The sequence below is a fragment of the Lycium ferocissimum genome, chromosome 10 (assembly GCF_029784015.1).
Source record: "Lycium ferocissimum isolate CSIRO_LF1 chromosome 10, AGI_CSIRO_Lferr_CH_V1, whole genome shotgun sequence".
In the NCBI taxonomy this organism is placed as follows: domain Eukaryota; kingdom Viridiplantae; phylum Streptophyta; class Magnoliopsida; order Solanales; family Solanaceae; genus Lycium; species Lycium ferocissimum.
In genome coordinates this window covers 36540-45601 of record NC_081351.1, presented here as the reverse complement: position 1 = coordinate 45601, position 9062 = coordinate 36540, and the positions used below count along the sequence as shown (strand labels likewise).

At 44.3% G+C, this 9062-nt stretch overlaps 1 pseudogene; it reads right to left on the bottom strand.

Annotated features, from left to right (window-relative positions):
* LOC132033083 (ATP synthase subunit beta, chloroplastic-like) overlaps positions 1-9062 on the bottom strand; it is an 87872-nt pseudogene that overhangs the window by 77653 nt on the left and 1157 nt on the right.

Genomic DNA, 9062 nt, shown 5'->3' with positions numbered 1-9062 from the left:
CCTAAGAATCATAACGACACAATTGACATATCAAACAAAATAATTCATAACCGTTTCAACTTTTCCATAGCTCACGGCTAACACACATATTTCCAACTTCAATCCAATTCATTTCAACTTCCATTTCCCGTATGAATTTCATTATAAATACAACTAGAGCACAACATAAAATTCAACACATTTTTAATACACAACCAAGCCCATGCACGGCTACATATACACACATGCACACGGCTTCCCTACACAACAATTCACAACACACAAGTTCTTCCTACTTCTATTTTCTTCATAGAACCATAACAACATAGTCAACATACTTACAAGTTGAACAATTTCCTTCATGCAACTACCATGGCCACGCCAACACACACACAACACACACTACACGGCCAACATGCATACCACACTTCCAAAATCCTCATGCACTCTTCATATATTACAATACATACATAATTTCTTCAACAAAAATATAAGAATTCTTACCTTTTCCAATTCAATTCCTCTTGCCAAAAGAAATGCTTCCTTGTCTTGAAAGTTATATCAACTTGTAGAGCATCCCAAGCTCACTAAGAATATATGAAAATTATAATTTTTGGATTGGAGTAGAAGACTAGGAAATTTTTCCCTTTTCTTTTTCTCTCTTCCTTCACCTTGGCCGTGCACTCTTTCTTTCCTCTTTCCTTGATTTCTTTTGATTTTTCTTGAATATTCTTGAACCATCCTCCCTTATATTAATTAATCACATGGAAGATTTAATTTAATCCCATGGGCTTGGCTTCTTTTTCTTTTCCTTGGCCGGTTGGGCCTATGAATTTGGGCCTCATTTCCTTATTTTTTTTTTTTGGCCCAATTCTTCATGAATCGCAACTTAAAATTTCCGAAACAAATTTCCGAAATTCCAATTTTGCCCTTAGGCCTTCTCCAATATTCTAGCATCCAAACTTCCATAACCGGGCATACACATACTAAGAAAATTTCAAACATAGCCTCCTTTCTCATAATTCACAATTATTTCGAATTTTTCCATTATGCAAAAAGACGGGATGTAACAATTTTATTCCAGGACCGGCATGTCCGAAGGGGCCAGGATAGACGTATGTCGGAACCGGCACACCCGAAGGGGATTCCTAGTATTATTATCATTATTATTACTGTTGTTATTACTATTATTGTTATTATTATTAGGCCGGAAGCGGCCGTCCGGTGGACTATTTTTTTATTTAAATATTTAATTCATGTCGTGTAACCTAAACTTGCTTTCTCGTTGTACTTTTCGATTTACGCTTCGGTAATGCTTTACATACTCGGCACATATTCCGTACCGACCCTCCTTCTTCGGGGGGGGGTCGCGTTTCATGCCACGTGTACACCTGCATGAAGAGAAGACTTGCTAGAAGTTGTCCCCGCGGGATTGGCGAGCTCCAATTCAGTTCGGAGTGTTGCCGAGTCAAGCACTTATGTCATGGTATTTGTGTATATCCTAGAGACTTTGCAGACAGTGTCCTGTGGATAGCGAGTCGGGAAGTGCGGATGATTTGTAAATGTTAAAAGAGTATGCATTTTCAGATAATGATTATTGTTTGAAGAGTTTCATGTTTCTTAAAAAATTTTGAAATGGCAGGTTTTAGTAGCGCGAACGTTAAGGGTTCGCTCGACTCTGAGGAGGGTCGGTGCCCATCACACCCTAGTAAAGTCGGGGTGTGACAAAGACCTTCCAATTAGTAGAAAAGCTTGAAGCAACAAATTTTCCATGATCAATTTTCATGGGGTGGCCGGTTCGCACTCCCTTGGCCGTTTTTTTTTCTCCTTCTTTTTCTTTCCTCATATTTCTTGAACTTTCTCAAGTGGAGAATGATGAATTCTTGCTTGACTTAGTCATCCATATATATATATATATATATATATATATATATATATCTATAAAATGTGCACATGACCATGCACATGCTCCATGTCTTTCTCTCCTTTTTCTTTTTTTTTTTTTTCTACAAGTTTTCTTGAATTTTCCTAGTGATGAAATGATTTTGATGACTAATTTGTCATCTTTTAGCCACTCATAAAATTTTCACACATGGCCCATGGCCCACACACACACACACATGTCCACATATGGCCATTTTCATGAATTCTTAGTTTCCAAATTTTCACTTTTGGCCCCAAATTTTCATGAAATGTCTAGCTTTCCATAATTCATCTTTTGGTCCCAAATTTTCCTTATTCCAAATTTACCCTTAACATTCCATACCAATGAAAAGATGAATATGCAACTTATGCACTTTTAACAAAATCGGAAAAAAATTTACAACCTTATCCTTAACTTGTGGCCCGACTTAGAATATTCCAACGTACCAAGTACGGGGTATAAAAAGTGGTAAGCGAGAATTGCCCTAACTTTATAATTATAAGTTATATTGCAAGATTTGAGGCAAAGGAATTAAAGCCAGAGAGTTTGAAAAGAACTCGAAGATATTGTGAGTTATAAACCAGTCGAACTATGATTATTGGTTCATCGCAATAGATAATCCTAATACGAGGAATAAAGAGGGTGACTCGAACATTAGGAATGTACGTATTTAAGAAATTGTCACGACCCCCCCGTAAAGCCGTGACTAGTGCCCGAGCCGGGCACCCATACGCGCTCCTTAACCAGATTCGCATACAAACGACACATACATATGTAACTATCGAACGTGGTTCCAACTCGACGCATACAAGTATATATACGCACGAAGCCGGCAAGGCTATCATAATATACATAACGTATCGAAAGCATACATACACGTTCGGCCAAAAGCTGCAATCATGGATGGGCCGCCCAAACGCAACTCACACAACGCATCCGAACAAAGCTATACATAACCCACATCTATGTCTACGGACCTCTAAATGAATCAACAGAATCATATGATCGGATAGCCCCGCTCGTACCCCCGAATACACAAATACATATACAACGGGAGAATATATACCAAAATATAGGCTCGAATAAAGGAGCTCTCCAACCAGGATAGGTGTCCTAGACCGGCGGATCACCGAATCGTACGTACTGCATTCGCGACATGAAACGCGGCCACAAGAAAGGAGGTCGGTACGGAATATGTCGAGTATGCAAAAGCGAGAAGATACGATAAGCAAATACCGAGTCATAATCGAAACGAAGTCCGCAGAATAAGCCGCAGTAATATCCGGATGCCAAAATGTTTAATTTCAAAAGACAAAAACGGCATAGAACTGCGTAAAATGTGGTCGCCCGTCAATGGCGCCATAACACTTCATACTTCGAAGATTTCCATATCCCGAAACCCGACATATCATGGTCAAAAGTCCGGCGGCAAGATCACATACCGGTCAAGAATCCGGCGGTAAGATCACATACCGCGGTCAAGAATCCCGGCGGCAACATCACATGCGGGTCAAGAATTCGGCAAGTAACATCACATACATACTCGGTCAAGAATCCACGCAACATCACATACACACACATACCGGCCGGACTCGGCGAAAGACATACAACAAAATGTACAAGCAAAATCGTGGGAAACCATATGCAATGCAAAAACGCTTACAAAGACCCAATGGGATAATCAAACAAACCTAGTTCAAAACCGAAACAATAGTCAAATCAGATTTCTTCCGAATATCACTCTGGGAACATATCAAACCGGACTTCAAATCATAACCACGTATCCAAATCACATGCATAAAAATCCCTATTTCAGACTTAACGGATAAATAAGTAATCATACTCGGTCTCGGAAAGGTTGTCATATTAAATTCTTTCAAAAAATAGGTCGGTAGAACCAAACATAGAAAGGTCGCGGGACCCACGGACGAGCGTAACCCAACCTCGGGGCCTACTTATGAAAATTAAAGTCCTTACTCGTCATGAAGTCATTTGCGAAAATATTAAAACGATCCGAGCCCTTTCTTGAAAGTTACGGGCGTTCGTAGTTTGGAATCGTTTAGGAACAAAACTCTTTTGAAAACAAATCTCTTTGAAAAATAGAACTCTTTGCAACCTTAGAAAATTTAATCATAAAAAGACATAAGGATCATAATTCGACCACATTAAGAATACGAATATCAAGTAACAAATAAGAATTGTTTGCGAACTTATCAAAGCAATCCGGTTCGTCCATGAAAGTTACGACATTTTTAGACATAAGATCCTTTCGGAACAAGCCGTTTACACGGCATTTCAAATCCAATCATATCAAAGACATACGGACCATAGCTTGACCATATTAAGGATACCAACATCACAAAGCAAATATGGATCATAAACATGTTCGGATTTTACGAGTAGAATTACCCCCAAGGCTCATAACATATCGTAGCTTAGCCATCTCTAAGACATGCCAAAAGAAAGAAAGGTAAGCTTTACATACCTCGTACGCTCTCAGCTAGTCCAACTCAAGCTAATCCAACCTATGCCTCGGGCTCCCCAAGGTCTACAAATACGTCATAATGCCAAACATTAGCTATAGCACATTTGGGCATTTAATTCCAAACTAGCACTTAATCTACGAAATTTGCGCACTTTCACTCGTAAATAGACCAACCCCGAGAATTTAACTCGCCTAAATCAACAACACAACACCAACAACTAAACTAGCAACATCAATAATCAACCCAAAAAGCAATATAACATAAATAACCCTCTTTTACATCATTCAACAACCTTCATTATATTCAATTCAACGGCTTACCTTCAAGCCAACATCAACGCTTATACCTTCAAATACCAACCCGAACCCATGCCAACAATATTCAAAGACATCTTAAACAATTCATACAATGTTTCAAACATCCCAAATAATACTCCAACGCACCCGAAATTGCCCCCAAACCCGAGAACCTCAACTATGACACCTTCCTCATTTCCAAATCATGATTTGCACCAACAATTCACCTCTAACAATGTCATTCTCATAAATATACAAATTACATTAAATGCACAATGACCTTCAAATCATCCCGCAACACTTACAACATCGATTCGAATCATTAAACTCTTTGTCAACATAGAATTCATAACGACAACAACCGACATACTAAATAGAATTAATCCATTCTTGTCATATAATATGACCCATATTCACCAACACTCACGCATATACATATGATCATGATTCTCATTCTTTCCTTCACACTACACAACTAAATATGCTACATAGAACTTAACTCATCACTTAAACACAACACACACATCACACGGCTAACACACCATACACACGGCTCACTTCCAACATACCATATTTCATGAATTTCCTCCATTTTGACATACTACAACATGCATACACCATTCATAACACATAAAACAAGATTAAATCTTACCTTTCTTCTTCAACTTCACAAATAGGCTAGGGTTTCAAGTAGAATGAAAACTAGCTGGGGCTTGATCACTCCAACAACACTTCCACGATACTTGGTGGACATCCAATTAGTGGATTTTCATCAAAGAAATATTTTCGGGATGGCTAAATTTGGACTTGGTTTTTCAAGGTTCTTGGCCGAGAGGTTCTGTTGTTGTTTTCAATTTCTTATTTTTTTTCTAAGTGTAGTGAGGATAGATGATTTGAATCATCTTTTAAACTTCCAAAGGGTTATACACCTGGACACACAGTGTTGGGCCCTTAAAATTGGCCACAAAATGTTTGGGACCATTTTTTTAGTCACACGGCCAAAGGGCCTAATTTTGCATGATTCCCAAATTTCAAATTTTTCCATTTTTGGGCCCAAATTTTCCTAAGTGTTCCTCCAACAAATTCAGAACAACTTATGTCAAATAAAATCGAAGGTCAAAAGTCTCACTTTCATCCGGGAAAGGTTTTGTCCCGAACTTTCCATAGTTAAACCGGGTTGTCCCAATGTACAAAAAACGGGGTATAACATCCTCCCCCCCCAGAACATTCTCCTCGAATTTTTAAATTAACCCACGGGGGCTCTGAGCACCGGGGGGTTTTTTTCGTTTTCACCTCATTCAACTCAATCCAAACCCAAAAGGGGTCAGATTACCCCAACCCCTCCGGTGGGCCTCGACCCCCTTGGGTCAAACTAGGCGGTTCGAGGACCGCCCACCGGGGCTCCCCCCGGCTTCGCCCCCCCGGTCGGCATGCCCCGCCCCCCGGGCGTATAGCTACGGAAGGTGAAGACGAACCCAAACGGCCCCGGGGGGGGGCCCCCCCCCCCCGGTGGACAACTCTCGTGGCCCCGCGCACGGGTAAAAAATCCCCTGCGAGACATCCCCCCCGGGGCGTCTCCTAGGGGGACATGGGGGGGGTGGCCTTTTGGGGGGCCATGTCCATCGGAGCCGAAGCCCCGGACCTCGACTGCTCCCCCAATCCCCGCTCACCCGGGGTCCGGGGGGCGGGGGTGTCCTCGCGGGCGGGGGGGCGCCCCTTTTGGGGGCCCCCCCCCGGGCTCCCCAGAATATCCCGCGGGTCGGCCCTCTTGGGGGGCCCCATCGTAATCCGTCGGGGATGCCCCCCGTGCGGTCCTCCCCCCGGGAGTGCCCGAAACCCCTGCGATATCCTCCCCCGGGCCCCCATCACCAAACAATCAACCAAGTATATCCCCCGATCCCTACCGGTGATCCGGGCCGTCTTTTGGGTACATAAGCAACGCATACGCCAATCAAACTCCAAACGGCCCCCGGCGCTCGCCCCCCGGGGGGGGGTCCTCCCCGGGTCCGCGGCTCGGGGGGGTGGCCAAGGGCCTCGGAACCGCCCCACGGCGGGGGGCCCTCCCTCCCGGGCCATCCGGGGCTCGCCGGTTGCCGCCACATCGTGACGGGACGCTAGTCCCCGGACTCGGCTCGGGGCCTTAACAAGCCCAAAGACGCTCCTCTCCCGAAAAAAAAAGAGGTCCTCCGCGGGGGGCCCACCGCTCGGGGGTTACATGTGGGGAAAAACACGGGCCCTCGAAAACGCGGGCGATCGGGGTCCCCCTTTCCAAACCGGGCCCGGGTTACCAAGGGCAGGGCCCCCCCTCGCAGGCCCCTCATCCGCCCCCCGGCCCGGGGGCCCGGGGGGCGGGGGGCCCGGGGCGGGGGCCCCCCCGCCCCCGGCCCTGGGCGCTCCCAAAAACCCTCTTTCCGGGGTAAGGCGGCCCCGGGGAACCCGTACGGGGTCGGACGGGCCCCAGAACCCCCGGGGCCCCGGGGTTCCCCCCCCGGGGTTTCCCAGGCGGGGCCCCCCCTGGGGGCATCCAAACTTGTCGTCGGATAAAGTTTTAAAAAGGGGGTCTATCGCCGATCTGTCGAAGGAAAAATAACATAAAAGCCCCTGGGTTCCCCAGAGGGTAAAAACCGATAAACAAGCTCCAGACACGACGGGGCACCGAGGACGACGCTCGTCCCCCGTACCCCCCCCGGGGCGTGACTGGGGCCCGGCGGGGGACCCTACGCGCTCCTTGGATTCGCTAAAAAGACTCATACATATATAACTATACGGGTTCCGCGCATACAAGTATATATCGCCTGAGGGCCAAAGGGTATCTTTCATAACGTATAAAAATACATACACGCCACAAGGGGCCCCGGGGATGGGGCCCCCCAAACGCCTCACACAACGCTCGAACAAAGCTTCATAACCCCATCTTGTCTACGGGCTAAACAAAACGGTCATAGACGGGGGCGGGCCCCCCCCGGCCCCCGAATACACAAATACATACACAACGGGGAGAATCCCGAAATAAAGGAGCTCTCCAACAGCGGATAGGTGCCTAGGCTGGCGGATCAACGCAGCGTTTTCCGGGGGCATGAAACGACCCCGAAGGGTCGAGCGAATATGTACTTAGTATGCAAAGCGAAAGATACGTAAGCGTCCGAGTCATAATCAAAACGAAGTCCGAGAGAATAAGTGCATATCCAATGCCAAAATGTTTATTTTCAAAAGACAAAACGAGGCAAGAGCTGAAAAGTGGTCGCCCGCCGTCAATGGCGCCCTAACACTTCGTCCTGGAAGATTTCATATCTCCGGAAACCCGACATACCGCGGGCCCAAAAATCCGACGCAAGATCACATACCCGGATCAGAATCACGGCACATCGGATACGCGGTCAAGAATCCGCGGCAACATCACATCCGCGATCAGAATCCGGGGGAACATCACATACACATATACCGGCCGGGGCTCGGTGGGGAAAGCATACAACAAAATGTACAAGCAAAATCGTGGGAAACCTATGCAATGCAACGTTACAAAGACCCAATGGGATAATCAAACAAACCGCTAGTTCAAAATCGAAACAATAGTCAAATCGGGATTTCTTTCGAATATCACTGGGAACATATCAAACCGGACTTCAAATCATAACACGTATCCCAAATTTTTCATCCCGTGTTTTTTGCGTTGGAAATTTGAAATAATTTTGACTTGTAAGAAATAAGGCTATATTTTTATTTTATTCAACATATGTGTGGTGTTCATGAAAATTATTAATGTGGAAATACGGAGGAAGGCGAGGGCAAAAATTGGAATTTTAAAAATTAGTTTCGGAATTTCAAAATTTAAATTATAAGTCATTGGCTCAAAAATTAAAGAGTAAAATTTAGGCCCAAAAGAGATGGGGTGGCCGGCCATGCATTATGGCCCAACCAAATTAATTAATTTTCCATGTGCAAAAATTTATATAAGTAGTCCATATCTATTAGAATATTCATGAAGCAAAGAAAGAGAGAAGCAACAAAACAAGAAGAGCAAAAATGGGGAGCATATTCGGCCATGGATGGTGAAAAATCACCATCAAAAATCTTCCCCCCAAAATTTTGTATCTTGTGATTTTCCTATTAAATTGGTATCCTCTACAACATGGTGCAATTGTTTGGAAGGAAGAACCCTTTTTTTCTTCAATATGACAACATGTTTGAGTGAAGAAGATTGGAGAAAAAGGTAAGAATTTATCCCATGTTATTATGTTATGAAGGTTTGTTTGTGTTGTGTATATAGAAATGAGTAGAATTCATGAAAACATGGAAGTTTGCAAAGTGGGTGTCTATGTATGTGTGGGTGTGTTTTTGTATACATGTGATGTGTTGAATTTTTTGTTTTTTTAGTTG